Source organism: Chiloscyllium punctatum, chromosome 30, assembly GCF_047496795.1.
Source record: "Chiloscyllium punctatum isolate Juve2018m chromosome 30, sChiPun1.3, whole genome shotgun sequence".
Classification (NCBI taxonomy): Eukaryota; Metazoa; Chordata; class Chondrichthyes; order Orectolobiformes; family Hemiscylliidae; genus Chiloscyllium; species Chiloscyllium punctatum.
Window position 1 is genome coordinate 1,673,896 of NC_092768.1, and position 16,275 is coordinate 1,690,170.

Sequence of the window (16,275 nt, forward strand, 5' to 3'; positions counted from 1 at the left end):
GTGGCATCGTCTGCTCTTCTCGATAGAAGGACAAAGCCCAGTGCCTGGGTTAACATGAAGGTCAACACAGAGGCAAGCTTGAGAAAGCACGTGCAGGTACTCAACCGACACTGTTGGCATCATAGGAGCACCACAGTGTGGAAGCAGGCCATTCACACTGACCCTTCTGAAGAGAAACCCGTGCAGATCCATGCTTGGTACTGAGGGATCCCAGCAAAAGTTCACCGGTTCCCAATGTTGGGGACGTCCAGAACCAGGGCTCACAGTCTCCGAACGAAGGGCAAGCGATCCAGGAAGATTTTTTCTCTCAGAGAGTGGTGAACCTGTGGACTTGTCTCCCACAGGAAGATGCGGCTATGCCGGTTTGTGAGATACACTCCAAGAGGGAGCCGGACGTAGACCTTGCAGCTAAAGGGATCCAGGGGTACGGAGAGGAAGCTGGAGTGCTTACTGAAATTACATGTTCAATCATGATCACATTGAACGGTGGCGGTGTCTTGAAGGGCTGAATGGAACAAGTGAGGACTGCAGTTGCTGGAAATCCGAGTCTCGATCAGAGTGGCGCTGGAAACGCAAAGCAAGTCAGGCAGCATCCTGATTTTCCTGCTCCTCGGATTCTGCCTGACTTGAAGGGCTGAATGGCCTACTCCTGCACTTAATTTCTACGTTTCGATGTTAAATGCATGGCTGAGAGATCTGATGCAGCGTACAGTAAAGTCACCCCACCGTCCTCCAGGAGCACTGCTCTCTGATGAGGAAGCGATTGATGGGGGGTAGTAGAACCTGAGGGGACGAGCTTGAAAAAGGGAAGCTTTCGTGCTGAGTCCATTTGGCAGTGGGAATTGAAGCCAGGCTGTTGGATTTGTGCTGTCGTACACAAATCAGTTTGTTAGAAGCAGGTAATGGGAGAGCGCGCGTGGATCAGCAGCAGACGAAGTTTAACGCAGACGGCAGGGCACAACGAAAAGGCTGTTTTACAGCAGCAGCAGCAGCAGCGGCGGATTACTTGAAAGATAGATAGTCGAATAATAAAACATGAAAACAACAATAACTATTCTCTTAATCATCTCCACAGAGGTAGAAGATGATCTAAAGGACAACTCAAATTGACAACAAAATCCAAATTTCACATAAGAACATTCTACCTAATACGGATGCGACAGAGTGCGCTGTCGCCCAATCCTCGGTAGTATAGTGGTTAGTATCCCCGCCTGTCACGCGGGAGACCGGGGTTCAATTCCCCGCCGGGGAGTCTGCGGCATTTTGAGAGGCCAGCTCCATATCTCAATGCAGGAGTGCCGATTTCAAGTCCCATGCGTTCCCAGGGCCGAGCGGTCTGCTCTTGTCAACAAACAAAACCTACGATACTCTCAATTCTGCTCTCCCAGGCCAACTTGTCCTTTCATCTACCAAGGAGATGATCATTTGAGACTTCCTCCTTTTTCGGCGACAAATGAAAACTGCCGTCCTCAAGAAGGCTCACCGGACCAGAAACCTTGTCTGCTTTCTTCCCCTTCCCCCACCCCCACTCCAGATGCTGACTTGCTCCAGCAATTTCTGTTTCCCACTCTGATTTTGTTGTCACTTCGTCCCGTCAGTGGGCATATAACTCCCACGCAAACGGGGTGCAAATTAAAACCTTTAAGCAACCGGTAGCGACAAATGAATGTGAGCTTTCCCCCTCTCCCTCGCTCCAATCAAAAAGGGGTCAGACCCCTCAGAGTTTGGACCCGATCCTGCCATCAAGGTGATGCAACACCATCCCCTGCTGCTGGCAGACTGTACTACACCCACAGTGGAAAGTCAAAGTCATCTGAGTGGCATCGTCTGCTCTTCTCGATAGAAGGACAAAGCCCAGTGCCTGGGTTAACATGAAGGTCAACACAGAGGCAAGCTTGAGAAAGCACGTGCAGGTACTCAACCGACACTGTTGGCATCATAGGAGCACCACAGTGTGGAAGCAGGCCATTCACACTGACCCTTCTGAAGAGAAACCCGTGCAGATCCATGCTTGGTACTGAGGGATCCCAGCAAAAGTTCACCGGTTCCCAATGTTGGGGACGTCCAGAACCAGGGCTCACAGTCTCCGAACGAAGGGCAAGCGATCCAGGAAGATTTTTTCTCTCAGAGAGTGGTGAACCTGTGGACTTGTCTCCCACAGGAAGATGCGGCTATGCCGGTTTGTGAGATACACTCCAAGAGGGAGCCGGACGTAGACCTTGCAGCTAAAGGGATCCAGGGGTACGGAGAGGAAGCTGGAGTGCTTACTGAAATTACATGTTCAATCATGATCACATTGAACGGTGGCGGTGTCTTGAAGGGCTGAATGGAACAAGTGAGGACTGCAGTTGCTGGAAATCAGAGTCTCGATCAGAGTGGCGCTGGAAACGCAAAGCAAGTCAGGCAGCATCCTGATTTTCCTGCTCCTCGGATTCTGCCTGACTTGAAGGGCTGAATGGCCTACTCCTGCACTTAATTTCTACGTTTCGATGTTAAATGCATGGCTGAGAGATCTGATGCAGCGTACAGTAAAGTCACCCCACCGTCCTCCAGGAGCACTGCTCTCTGATGAGGAAGCGATTGATGGGGGGTAGTAGAACCTGAGGGGACGAGCTTGAAAAAGGGAAGCTTTCGTGCTGAGTCCATTTGGCAGTGGGAATTGAAGCCAGGCTGTTGGATTTGTGCTGTCGTACACAAATCAGTTTGTTAGAAGCAGGTAATGGGAGAGCGCGCGTGGATCAGCAGCAGACGAAGTTTAACGCAGACGGCAGGGCACAACGAAAAGGCTGTTTTACAGCAGCAGCAGCAGCAGCGGCGGATTACTTGAAAGATAGATAGTCGAATAATAAAACATGAAAACAACAATAACTATTCTCTTAATCATCTCCACAGAGGTAGAAGATGATCTAAAGGACAACTCAAATTGACAACAAAATCCAAATTTCACATAAGAACATTCTACCTAATACGGATGCGACAGAGTGCGCTGTCGCCCAATCCTCGGTAGTATAGTGGTTAGTATCCCCGCCTGTCACGCGGGAGACCGGGGTTCAATTCCCCGCCGGGGAGTCTGCGGCATTTTGAGAGGCCAGCTCCATATCTCAATGCAGGAGTGCCGATTTCAAGTCCCATGCGTTCCCAGGGCCGAGCGGTCTGCTCTTGTCAACAAACAAAACCTACGATACTCTCAATTCTGCTCTCCCAGGCCAACTTGTCCTTTCATCTACCAAGGAGATGATCATTTGAGACTTCCTCCTTTTTCGGCGACAAATGAAAACTGCCGTCCTCAAGAAGGCTCACCGGACCAGAAACCTTGTCTGCTTTCTTCCCCTTCCCCCACCCCCACTCCAGATGCTGACTTGCTCCAGCAATTTCTGTTTCCCACTCTGATTTTGTTGTCACTTCGTCCCGTCAGTGGGCATATAACTCCCACGCAAACGGGGTGCAAATTAAAACCTTTAAGCAACCGGTAGCGACAAATGAATGTGAGCTTTCCCCCTCTCCCTCGCTCCAATCAAAAAGGGGTCAGACCCCTCAGAGTTTGGACCCGATCCTGCCATCAAGGTGATGCAACACCATCCCCTGCTGCTGGCAGACTGTACTACACCCACAGTGGAAAGTCAAAGTCATCTGAGTGGCATCGTCTGCTCTTCTCGATAGAAGGACAAAGCCCAGTGCCTGGGTTAACATGAAGGTCAACACAGAGGCAAGCTTGAGAAAGCACGTGCAGGTACTCAACCGACACTGTTGGCATCATAGGAGCACCACAGTGTGGAAGCAGGCCATTCACACTGACCCTTCTGAAGAGAAACCCGTGCAGATCCATGCTTGGTACTGAGGGATCCCAGCAAAAGTTCACCGGTTCCCAATGTTGGGGACGTCCAGAACCAGGGCTCACAGTCTCCGAACGAAGGGCAAGCGATCCAGGAAGATTTTTTCTCTCAGAGAGTGGTGAACCTGTGGACTTGTCTCCCACAGGAAGATGCGGCTATGCCGGTTTGTGAGATACACTCCAAGAGGGAGCCGGACGTAGACCTTGCAGCTAAAGGGATCCAGGGGTACGGAGAGGAAGCTGGAGTGCTTACTGAAATTACATGTTCAATCATGATCACATTGAACGGTGGCGGTGTCTTGAAGGGCTGAATGGAACAAGTGAGGACTGCAGTTGCTGGAAATCCGAGTCTCGATCAGAGTGGCGCTGGAAACGCAAAGCAAGTCAGGCAGCATCCTGATTTTCCTGCTCCTCGGATTCTGCCTGACTTGAAGGGCTGAATGGCCTACTCCTGCACTTAATTTCTACGTTTCGATGTTAAATGCATGGCTGAGAGATCTGATGCAGCGTACAGTAAAGTCACCCCACCGTCCTCCAGGAGCACTGCTCTCTGATGAGGAAGCGATTGATGGGGGGTAGTAGAACCTGAGGGGACGAGCTTGAAAAAGGGAAGCTTTCGTGCTGAGTCCATTTGGCAGTGGGAATTGAAGCCAGGCTGTTGGATTTGTGCTGTCGTACACAAATCAGTTTGTTAGAAGCAGGTAATGGGAGAGCGCGCGTGGATCAGCAGCAGACGAAGTTTAACGCAGACGGCAGGGCACAACGAAAAGGCTGTTTTACAGCAGCAGCAGCAGCAGCGGCGGATTACTTGAAAGATAGATAGTCGAATAATAAAACATGAAAACAACAATAACTATTCTCTTAATCATCTCCACAGAGGTAGAAGATGATCTAAAGGACAACTCAAATTGACAACAAAATCCAAATTTCACATAAGAACATTCTACCTAATACGGATGCGACAGAGTGCGCTGTCGCCCAATCCTCGGTAGTATAGTGGTTAGTATCCCCGCCTGTCACGCGGGAGACCGGGGTTCAATTCCCCGCCGGGGAGTCTGCGGCATTTTGAGAGGCCAGCTCCATATCTCAATGCAGGAGTGCCGATTTCAAGTCCCATGCGTTCCCAGGGCCGAGCGGTCTGCTCTTGTCAACAAACAAAACCTACGATACTCTCAATTCTGCTCTCCCAGGCCAACTTGTCCTTTCATCTACCAAGGAGATGATCATTTGAGACTTCCTCCTTTTTCGGCGACAAATGAAAACTGCCGTCCTCAAGAAGGCTCACCGGACCAGAAACCTTGTCTGCTTTCTTCCCCTTCCCCCACCCCCACTCCAGATGCTGACTTGCTCCAGCAATTTCTGTTTCCCACTCTGATTTTGTTGTCACTTCGTCCCGTCAGTGGGCATATAACTCCCACGCAAACGGGGTGCAAATTAAAACCTTTAAGCAACCGGTAGCGACAAATGAATGTGAGCTTTCCCCCTCTCCCTCGCTCCAATCAAAAAGGGGTCAGACCCCTCAGAGTTTGGACCCGATCCTGCCATCAAGGTGATGCAACACCATCCCCTGCTGCTGGCAGACTGTACTACACCCACAGTGGAAAGTCAAAGTCATCTGAGTGGCATCGTCTGCTCTTCTCGATAGAAGGACAAAGCCCAGTGCCTGGGTTAACATGAAGGTCAACACAGAGGCAAGCTTGAGAAAGCACGTGCAGGTACTCAACCGACACTGTTGGCATCATAGGAGCACCACAGTGTGGAAGCAGGCCATTCACACTGACCCTTCTGAAGAGAAACCCGTGCAGATCCATGCTTGGTACTGAGGGATCCCAGCAAAAGTTCACCGGTTCCCAATGTTGGGGACGTCCAGAACCAGGGCTCACAGTCTCCGAACGAAGGGCAAGCGATCCAGGAAGATTTTTTCTCTCAGAGAGTGGTGAACCTGTGGACTTGTCTCCCACAGGAAGATGCGGCTATGCCGGTTTGTGAGATACACTCCAAGAGGGAGCCGGACGTAGACCTTGCAGCTAAAGGGATCCAGGGGTACGGAGAGGAAGCTGGAGTGCTTACTGAAATTACATGTTCAATCATGATCACATTGAACGGTGGCGGTGTCTTGAAGGGCTGAATGGAACAAGTGAGGACTGCAGTTGCTGGAAATCAGAGTCTCGATCAGAGTGGCGCTGGAAACGCAAAGCAAGTCAGGCAGCATCCTGATTTTCCTGCTCCTCGGATTCTGCCTGACTTGAAGGGCTGAATGGCCTACTCCTGCACTTAATTTCTACGTTTCGATGTTAAATGCATGGCTGAGAGATCTGATGCAGCGTACAGTAAAGTCACCCCACCGTCCTCCAGGAGCACTGCTCTCTGATGAGGAAGCGATTGATGGGTGGTAGTAGAACCTGAGGGGACGAGCTTGAAAAAGGGAAGCTTTCGTGCTGAGTCCATTTGGCAGTGGGAATTGAAGCCAGGCTGTTGGATTTGTGCTGTCGTACACAAATCAGTTTGTTAGAAGCAGGTAATGGGAGAGCGCGCGTGGATCAGCAGCAGACGAAGTTTAACGCAGACGGCAGGGCACAACGAAAAGGCTGTTTTACAGCAGCAGCAGCAGCAGCGGCGGATTACTTGAAAGATAGATAGTCGAATAATAAAACATGAAAACAACAATAACTATTCTCTTAATCATCTCCACAGAGGTAGAAGATGATCTAAAGGAGAACTCAAATTGACAACAAAATCCAAATTTCACATAAGAACATTCTACCTAATACGGATGCGACAGAGTGCGCTGTCGCCCAATCCTCGGTAGTATAGTGGTTAGTATCCCCGCCTGTCACGCGGGAGACCGGGGTTCAATTCCCCGCCGGGGAGTCTGCGGCATTTTGAGAGGCCAGCTCCATATCTCAATGCAGGAGTGCCGATTTCAAGTCCCATGCGTTCCCAGGGCCGAGCGGTCTGCTCTTGTCAACAAACAAAACCTACGATACTCTCAATTCTGCTCTCCCAGGCCAACTTGTCCTTTCATCTACCAAGGAGATGATCATTTGAGACTTCCTCCTTTTTCGGCGACAAATGAAAACTGCCGTCCTCAAGAAGGCTCACCGGACCAGAAACCTTGTCTGCTTTCTTCCCCTTCCCCCACCCCCACTCCAGATGCTGACTTGCTCCAGCAATTTCTGTTTCCCACTCTGATTTTGTTGTCACTTCGTCCCGTCAGTGGGCATATAACTCCCACGCAAACGGGGTGCAAATTAAAACCTTTAAGCAACCGGTAGCGACAAATGAATGTGAGCTTTCCCCCTCTCCCTCGCTCCAATCAAAAAGGGGTCAGACCCCTCAGAGTTTGGACCCGATCCTGCCATCAAGGTGATGCAACACCATCCCCTGCTGCTGGCAGACTGTACTACACCCACAGTGGAAAGTCAAAGTCATCTGAGTGGCATCGTCTGCTCTTCTCGATAGAAGGACAAAGCCCAGTGCCTGGGTTAACATGAAGGTCAACACAGAGGCAAGCTTGAGAAAGCACGTGCAGGTACTCAACCGACACTGTTGGCATCATAGGAGCACCACAGTGTGGAAGCAGGCCATTCACACTGACCCTTCTGAAGAGAAACCCGTGCAGATCCATGCTTGGTACTGAGGGATCCCAGCAAAAGTTCACCGGTTCCCAATGTTGGGGACGTCCAGAACCAGGGCTCACAGTCTCCGAACGAAGGGCAAGCGATCCAGGAAGATTTTTTCTCTCAGAGAGTGGTGAACCTGTGGACTTGTCTCCCACAGGAAGATGCGGCTATGCCGGTTTGTGAGATACACTCCAAGAGGGAGCCGGACGTAGACCTTGCAGCTAAAGGGATCCAGGGGTACGGAGAGGAAGCTGGAGTGCTTACTGAAATTACATGTTCAATCATGATCACATTGAACGGTGGCGGTGTCTTGAAGGGCTGAATGGAACAAGTGAGGACTGCAGTTGCTGGAAATCCGAGTCTCGATCAGAGTGGCGCTGGAAACGCAAAGCAAGTCAGGCAGCATCCTGATTTTCCTGCTCCTCGGATTCTGCCTGACTTGAAGGGCTGAATGGCCTACTCCTGCACTTAATTTCTACGTTTCGATGTTAAATGCATGGCTGAGAGATCTGATGCAGCGTACAGTAAAGTCACCCCACCGTCCTCCAGGAGCACTGCTCTCTGATGAGGAAGCGATTGATGGGGGGTAGTAGAACCTGAGGGGACGAGCTTGAAAAAGGGAAGCTTTCGTGCTGAGTCCATTTGGCAGTGGGAATTGAAGCCAGGCTGTTGGATTTGTGCTGTCGTACACAAATCAGTTTGTTAGAAGCAGGTAATGGGAGAGCGCGCGTGGATCAGCAGCAGACGAAGTTTAACGCAGACGGCAGGGCACAACGAAAAGGCTGTTTTACAGCAGCAGCAGCAGCGGCGGATTACTTGAAAGATAGATAGTCGAATAATAAAACATGAAAACAACAATAACTATTCTCTTAATCATCTCCACAGAGGTAGAAGATGATCTAAAGGACAACTCAAATTGACAACAAAATCCAAATTTCACATAAGAACATTCTACCTAATACGGATGCGACAGAGTGCGCTGTCGCCCAATCCTCGGTAGTATAGTGGTTAGTATCCCCGCCTGTCACGCGGGAGACCGGGGTTCAATTCCCCGCCGGGGAGTCTGCGGCATTTTGAGAGGCCAGCTCCATATCTCAATGCAGGAGTGCCGATTTCAAGTCCCATGCGTTCCCAGGGCCGAGCGGTCTGCTCTTGTCAACAAACAAAACCTACGATACTCTCAATTCTGCTCTCCCAGGCCAACTTGTCCTTTCATCTACCAAGGAGATGATCATTTGAGACTTCCTCCTTTTTCGGCGACAAATGAAAACTGCCGTCCTCAAGAAGGCTCACCGGACCAGAAACCTTGTCTGCTTTCTTCCCCTTCCCCCACCCCCACTCCAGATGCTGACTTGCTCCAGCAATTTCTGTTTCCCACTCTGATTTTGTTGTCACTTCGTCCCGTCAGTGGGCATATAACTCCCACGCAAACGGGGTGCAAATTAAAACCTTTAAGCAACCGGTAGCGACAAATGAATGTGAGCTTTCCCCCTCTCCCTCGCTCCAATCAAAAAGGGGTCAGACCCCTCAGAGTTTGGACCCGATCCTGCCATCAAGGTGATGCAACACCATCCCCTGCTGCTGGCAGACTGTACTACACCCACAGTGGAAAGTCAAAGTCATCTGAGTGGCATCGTCTGCTCTTCTCGATAGAAGGACAAAGCCCAGTGCCTGGGTTAACATGAAGGTCAACACAGAGGCAAGCTTGAGAAAGCACGTGCAGGTACTCAACCGACACTGTTGGCATCATAGGAGCACCACAGTGTGGAAGCAGGCCATTCACACTGACCCTTCTGAAGAGAAACCCGTGCAGATCCATGCTTGGTACTGAGGGATCCCAGCAAAAGTTCACCGGTTCCCAATGTTGGGGACGTCCAGAACCAGGGCTCACAGTCTCCGAACGAAGGGCAAGCGATCCAGGAAGATTTTTTCTCTCAGAGAGTGGTGAACCTGTGGACTTGTCTCCCACAGGAAGATGCGGCTATGCCGGTTTGTGAGATACACTCCAAGAGGGAGCCGGACGTAGACCTTGCAGCTAAAGGGATCCAGGGGTACGGAGAGGAAGCTGGAGTGCTTACTGAAATTACATGTTCAATCATGATCACATTGAACGGTGGCGGTGTCTTGAAGGGCTGAATGGAACAAGTGAGGACTGCAGTTGCTGGAAATCAGAGTCTCGATCAGAGTGGCGCTGGAAACGCAAAGCAAGTCAGGCAGCATCCTGATTTTCCTGCTCCTCGGATTCTGCCTGACTTGAAGGGCTGAATGGCCTACTCCTGCACTTAATTTCTACGTTTCGATGTTAAATGCATGGCTGAGAGATCTGATGCAGCGTACAGTAAAGTCACCCCACCGTCCTCCAGGAGCACTGCTCTCTGATGAGGAAGCGATTGATGGGTGGTAGTAGAACCTGAGGGGACGAGCTTGAAAAAGGGAAGCTTTCGTGCTGAGTCCATTTGGCAGTGGGAATTGAAGCCAGGCTGTTGGATTTGTGCTGTCGTACACAAATCAGTTTGTTAGAAGCAGGTAATGGGAGAGCGCGCGTTTTTATTCGATGGGGTAAAAAGCCTCACGTCGATTTTTCGCTACCGGTTGCTTAAAGGTTTTCATTTGCACTTCTCTCGAGAAGTCTGCTGCTGATCCACGCGCTCTCCCTTTACCTGCGTCTAACAAACTGACTCATACGCTGGCCTGTTATACAGCACAAATCCAACAGCCGGGCTTCAATTCCCACTGCCAAATGGACTCAGCATGAAATCTTTCCCTTTTCAAGCTCGTCCCCTCAGGTTCAATCGCTTCCTCATAAGAGAGCAGTGCTCCTGGGGGACAGTGGAGCAAGAAGTCCCATATGGGTCCTTTGATAGATTAATGTAAGATCTTGCCATGGAAAAGAGAAGAGAGAATGGGTACTATTATACGTGCTCATTGTTTTTCTGACCAGTTTGCTCAGAGATGCTAATGCACGCCTCCAGAACACTGCACAAGAGGGGCTAGAACCTGCCACTCCTGGTTTGATGTACGGACCCTCTCACTCATAATGCTGCCGTTTCGCCGGTGGGGAATTGAACACCAGTCGCTTGGGAAGGCAGGCGGGGATATTAACCACTGCACTCCCGACGAGTAGTCGGCTATTTGCAGTTTTTTCATTCGTATTTGATAGAATCTTCTTAGGTGAAATTCTGATCTTTTGCAAATTTGGGTTTCTATTTGTATCAACTTCTATCTCTTTGAAGATAATTAAGCTCCTAGTTATTATTGTTTTAATATTTTCATTTGAATAATTATATTTATACTAGTGACCCGCTACTGATGTGCCCTACCATGTTTATCTGTTTCCCGCTAATTATCGCAGTTGTGTGGGTTGACATTATCTTTGCCACCCCCCGTCCCACAAACATGCATTTCTGCCTCACTGCACAAGTCTCTGTGTTAAACCTCATCCGCTGCTGATCCACTCGCTGCCCTTCCCCTGCTTGTTGCAAAGTGATTCATCCGCTGGATTTTAATACAGGACGAGCCCCAACAGCGTGGGTTTCAATCCCAGAGTTAAGTCGGGTGAACAGGAAAGATTCTCCTTTTTTTTCGACCTCGTCCCCTCAGGTTAGACCACCACCCATCAAATCGCTCCCTCATCAGAGAGCAGCCCTGTGCTCCTGGACGACGGTGGTGACTTTGCTGGACCTTGCATCAGGTCCATTATAAACATCGAATCCCTTGGCAAACAACTTGTAGTGCTTTATAAAATCATGAGGACGAAAGGCTTTTCTCTAGGACGGGGAATTTCAAGAGTCGGGGCTATGTTTAAGGTGACAAGAGAGCAATTCAAGGAAGATATGAGGTGCAATTTGTTTACACAGAAGGTGGTTCATGTGTGGAATGAAGTTCCTGAGGAAGTGGTAGATGTGAGCGCAGTTACAATTTTTTAAAACACATTTGGATAAGTACAGGAGGAGGAAAACTTTGGAGGGATATGGGCCAGGAGCAGGCAGGTGGGACTAGTTTAGTTTGTGATTATGGATTAGTGGTGCTGGAAGAGCACAGCAGTTCAGGCAGCATCCAAGTAGCTTCGAAATCGACGTTTCGGGCAAAAGCCCTTCATCAGGAATAAACGCAGTGGATTATGTTCAGCGTGGACTGGTTGGACCAAAGGGTGTTTTTTTTTTCCGTGCTGTAAGACTCAGTGACTACAAATCCATCAGGAAGTGGTCAGCACATCGTGTCTTCGAGACGCTGAGGTATAAGGAGAGGGTGGATCCTGAGCAGACTGTCAAAGTCATTCGGCAGAATGTCCCAGCACCAGAACTTTCCAATAAGCACCAAGACCTCGCTCGGCTGATGGTGAGAAGGGCACTACCCGTCAGATCCTTCATGTGCACCCGGTCGGTCTGCACCACCGCACGCTGCCCTCAAAGCAGCCATGAGGGGGCGGTAGAGACTATCACACACCTCCCTCTGGAAGGTGCATTTGAAAAGGGAATCTCCAGTGAGGTGCAGTGGTTCGTGTCCTGAGCAGCTCCGTGACTCCGTGCTCTGCGGCCTGTTCCCCGGGACGTGCACAAGCGTCCAGACTGCGCCTGGAGGACCATCAACTCAGTGAGTGGCGCTCTTTGGTCTGCCCGAAACTTGTTGGTCTTCCGAAACAAGGAGTTGACCCCAACCAAAGGTTGCAGACTGGTACGTCCCAAGGTCCAGGATTACGTGCTGAGGGACGCATTATAGCTTGGGGCAGCTGCTGCCAAGGGGCATGGGGAAAGACCACTGTCTGAGGGCTTCCTGTTGTAGGTAAATAGTGGCCTATTCAGTTATCAGACCCTCCTAGTGTCTCCAATGTGTATAAATAAAGTATTTTGAAGTGAGAGATTGAGTTTGATTGTTCTTCATATATAAAACTATATAGAATTGAACTACTCTAGTGACTATGTCTGAATATAAAGATTTTCGATAAATCAAGTATATTTTTTGAAATAAAAAGAAAAGCAACGTTCGTCTGCTAGGTTAAGGTGGAGATGGCTTACCATGGGCCATCATTGTAGCCCTCAGATTGTCCCCTCGATGCTGTAGTACTGCCTCGCTGCCAGCAGAGGATGGTGTTGGATCGTTTTAATCGTAAAATCATTTGACGTGTTTTAAATCCTTGGACCTTTCCAATCATCCAGGGGAAAAAAAGATCTCCCACAGTAGCTTTTGAAAAGTACTTCGAATTTTCACTTACCCTGCTTAACCCACGTCTGATTTTCAGGTGTCGGTGTTGGACTGGAGTGTTCAATGCTAGTACTTCCGAATAAACCTGCTGGATTTTAACCTGGTGTTGTGTGAATTTTAAGCTTTATAACCCATGTTCGATCTTGTGTTTTTTATATATTATACCCCTGCCTCTTGCCTTTTGTTCTTCCTCATCAATTCCTTAATCTAAGGATTTTTGACTCTCGGCCAAATGCTATTTGCTAAAATGGTCTTTTACATCACTGCCTGTATTCCACGCTTGGCAAATACATATTCAATAGACCCAGTAATTATATATGAAACAAAAACAGAAATTGTTGGCAAAATGTTTGGAGCCTGGACATTTCTCTTCCTGCTTTCTCCCCACAGATGCTGCCAGATCTGTCGAGTTTCACCAACAATTTCTGTTGTTGTGGCAAATACTTGATTGAGGTGCATAAATTTAAGGTAAAGGGCAGGATGTGTACAGGGGATTTAAGCAAGATTTATTTTCATCCAGAGGGTGGTGGGTATCTGGAACTCACTGCTTGAAAAGACAATAGAGGCAGGAAAGCTCAAGTTATTTAGAATCATACAACATGGAAACAGACCCTTCAGTCCAACCCATCCATTTCGACAAACTTTCCCAAACTAAACTGGTCCCACTTGATTGTTTTTGGCCAATCCCTCTAAACCTTTCCTATTCAAGTACCTGTCTTTTTTTTTAACTTTGCAATTGTATCTGCATCTACCACTTCCTCTGGCAGTTCATTTCCACATCTGAACCTTAGGTCTGTTTTAAATAGTTCTGCTCTTTTCTTAACAAGATGACTGCTAGTTTTGAACTCACCCCCACCCCCCATTCACAACCCTGGGGAAAAGACTTTTGCTATTCACCATATCTATACCCCTCATAATTTTATAAACCTGGATGAGATCACCCCTCCATCTCCTATGCCCCCAACTTGTCCTTATAACTCAAACTCTCCAGTCCTGGTAACATTCCTGGTGAATCTTTTCTGAAACCTCTCCAGTTTATAATATCCTTCCCATGGCAGGGTGACCAGAACTGGATACATTACTCCCAAATGGCCTCACCAAAATCCTGTACAACCTCAACATGACTTCCCAACTCCCACACTCCATAGTCTGTGCAATGAAGGTAAGTGTGCTAAACACCTTCTTAACCACCCTGTCTACCTGTGATGCAACTTTCATAGAGCTATGTATCCGAATGCCTAGGTCTCTCTGTTTGACAACACTATCCAGGGCCCTATCATTCAATGTATAAATCATGCCCTTGGATTTTATTTCTTTTGAAGAAAGGAAACAGAGTGGCCAGTGACAAGTATTGTCCTTCTCAACAAGGGCAATGCCTAAGTGAATGAAAATGTGAAGGGGTGGGGGGATTGGGGTGGTGTATGAATTATATCAACATAGAGGATTGCTTTATTTCCCCTTCCAATTCTGTTTATAGATTATTTTTCTCTTAACCCACACTACTGTCTACTGCAATAGTGCTTATATTTTCCCCAGCATACACATGCAGGTGTGAGACACCGTGAAAGACAACAAGGTGAATCCTGCTCTTGCTTGTTTTACCAAAATGCATTAACTCATATTTAATCAAATTAAACTCCATCTGTTACTCCTCAACCCACTAGCCCAATTGATCGAAATCCCGATGTAATCTTAGAGAACCTTCTTCACTGTCAACAATACGACCAATCTTAGGGTCATCCACCAACTTACCCAAACTTGCCCAGGGCTGTAAGAAACTACAGAGAGTGGTGAACATAGCCCAGGTCATCACACAAGCCAATTTTCTATCCATTGATTCCATCTACAGTATATTTCTTTCTGCCAGGGAAAGGCAGCAACATCAAAGACCTCTCCCTCCTCAGTCATTATCTCTTCCATCAGGGAGAAGATACCAAAATCATAAACACGTGGACCATCCCACCCTTTGTGCACCTTCTCTCCAGCTGTGACGTTGTAAGACTTGCTGTGTTCTTAATGCACTTTCTATGGTATGATCTGCCTCTACAGCATGCAAAACAAAACATTTCACTATACTTAAGTACATGTGACAATAATAAATCAAATCAAGTGCTGGAAAACCAGACCAGATAGATGCTCGATGACCAGCATAGATATGATGGGCTGAACAGCTTCTTTCTATGCTGTAAAGCCCCAAGTCTCGGCATTACCTCTGAGAATAGCACTGCTTGTCACTGGCCACTCGGGAATTCGCTTTCTTCCTGGGAGTGGAATACAAATAAAGATGCACACACTTGTTGTTTCTCACTGTGTCTGAAACCTGCACATACGCAACATGGGTGCTGAGGAAAAATAAGCACTACGGCTATCAGGTGGTAGTGTAGGGAACTGAAGAAAAATAATTTTTCTTTAAAGTCCAAGTCTCTTGTCAAACAGCTGAGCAGTCTGCAATGGTCTCCTATCCATTCAGCACAGTGGGTCTGAGTTCCTTTGAATCCCCATTATAAATCTGCCAATCCAGGCAGTCACTCCCAATGGGAATGCACAACGCACAACAAGATATGCATCATGTCAACTTTTATTCAAAATTGGAGCAGTGTTTACACTGGTGACAATGCAACAGGGGAGGAGAACGAATTGTACATAAGTTAATCACATCAATAAATAAATAAATAAATACAACAAAAAGGAATAGCATTTATGGATAATTAAAGTGCAGTGAATAAAGAACCCACCCAAGACCACACCAAGCTAACTAGTGCATTACCACCCCACCCCAAGGACTGTGAAGCATGTTGCATCAGCAGAGTTTAAAACTACTTTCCTCTGACTCCTCAGTCATGCCTGTTTTGTCCCATGGGATTCCAAGGTTGGAAAATGGGAAGGGATGCATAGTCGGAATTCTGCCTGTGTCATGAGGACATGAATCAGCTTTAGATTAGATTACTTTACAGTGTGGAAACAGGCCCTTCGGCCCAACAAGTCCACATCGACCCGCCGAAGCGCAACCCACCCATACCCCCTACATTTACCCCATACCTAACACTACAGGCAATTTAGCATGGCCCATTCACCTGACCTGCACATCTTTTGGACTGTGGGAGGAAACCAGAGCATCCGGAGGAAACCCACACAGACACGGGGAGAAAGTGCAAACTCCACACAGTCAGTCGCCTGAGGCAGGTATTGAACCCAGGTCTCTGGCGCTGAGAGGCAGCAGTGCTAACCACTGTGCCACCGTGCCACCCACCAGGCTTCTCCCCTGCCAGTCAAATTCTAATGTTGCAAAAGCTGCAGAAGGGACAAAAAAAATAAGGGGATCAGTGCTATGCAGGGTGGAGGTAGATTGGCCAATTACAAAACCACGAGAGGAGACAGCAGTGTCATGAGACTGGCAGATCCAGAGGGGAAATGCTCTGGGTACACGGGTATAAGTGACAGCTGGTGGAATTAGAAATGTAATAAATTAAGACTCCCGAATTGAAAGTAATTTCCAGTCATGGTAATCAAACAAACACAAAATTCCCATCTTGTTTGCTTATTGGGAAGGGAATCTGCCATCCTTACTCAGTCTGGTAAATGTGGGGCTCTGAAAGATTGGCCTTTCGGCCCTTTGAG

At 48.3% G+C, this 16,275-nt stretch overlaps 5 non-coding genes across 5 annotated transcripts; all 5 read left to right on the forward strand.

The window, feature by feature from the left end:
- The first annotated feature begins 1,180 nt into the window (after positions 1-1,180).
- Positions 1,181-1,252, forward strand: trnad-guc (transfer RNA aspartic acid (anticodon GUC)). The gene has a single exon. It is a non-coding gene; the product is annotated as a tRNA-Asp (tRNA).
- A 1,745-nt stretch (positions 1,253-2,997) lies between these two features.
- trnad-guc (transfer RNA aspartic acid (anticodon GUC)) lies at positions 2,998-3,069 on the forward strand. The gene has a single exon. It is a non-coding gene; the product is annotated as a tRNA-Asp (tRNA).
- Positions 3,070-4,814: 1,745 nt separating this feature from the next.
- Positions 4,815-4,886, forward strand: trnad-guc (transfer RNA aspartic acid (anticodon GUC)). The gene has a single exon. It is a non-coding gene; the product is annotated as a tRNA-Asp (tRNA).
- A 1,745-nt stretch (positions 4,887-6,631) lies between these two features.
- On the forward strand, positions 6,632-6,703 carry trnad-guc (transfer RNA aspartic acid (anticodon GUC)). Its single transcript has one exon. It is a non-coding gene; the product is annotated as a tRNA-Asp (tRNA).
- Positions 6,704-8,445: 1,742 nt separating this feature from the next.
- On the forward strand, positions 8,446-8,517 carry trnad-guc (transfer RNA aspartic acid (anticodon GUC)). Its single transcript has one exon. It is a non-coding gene; the product is annotated as a tRNA-Asp (tRNA).
- The last annotated feature ends 7,758 nt before the right edge of the window (positions 8,518-16,275 follow it).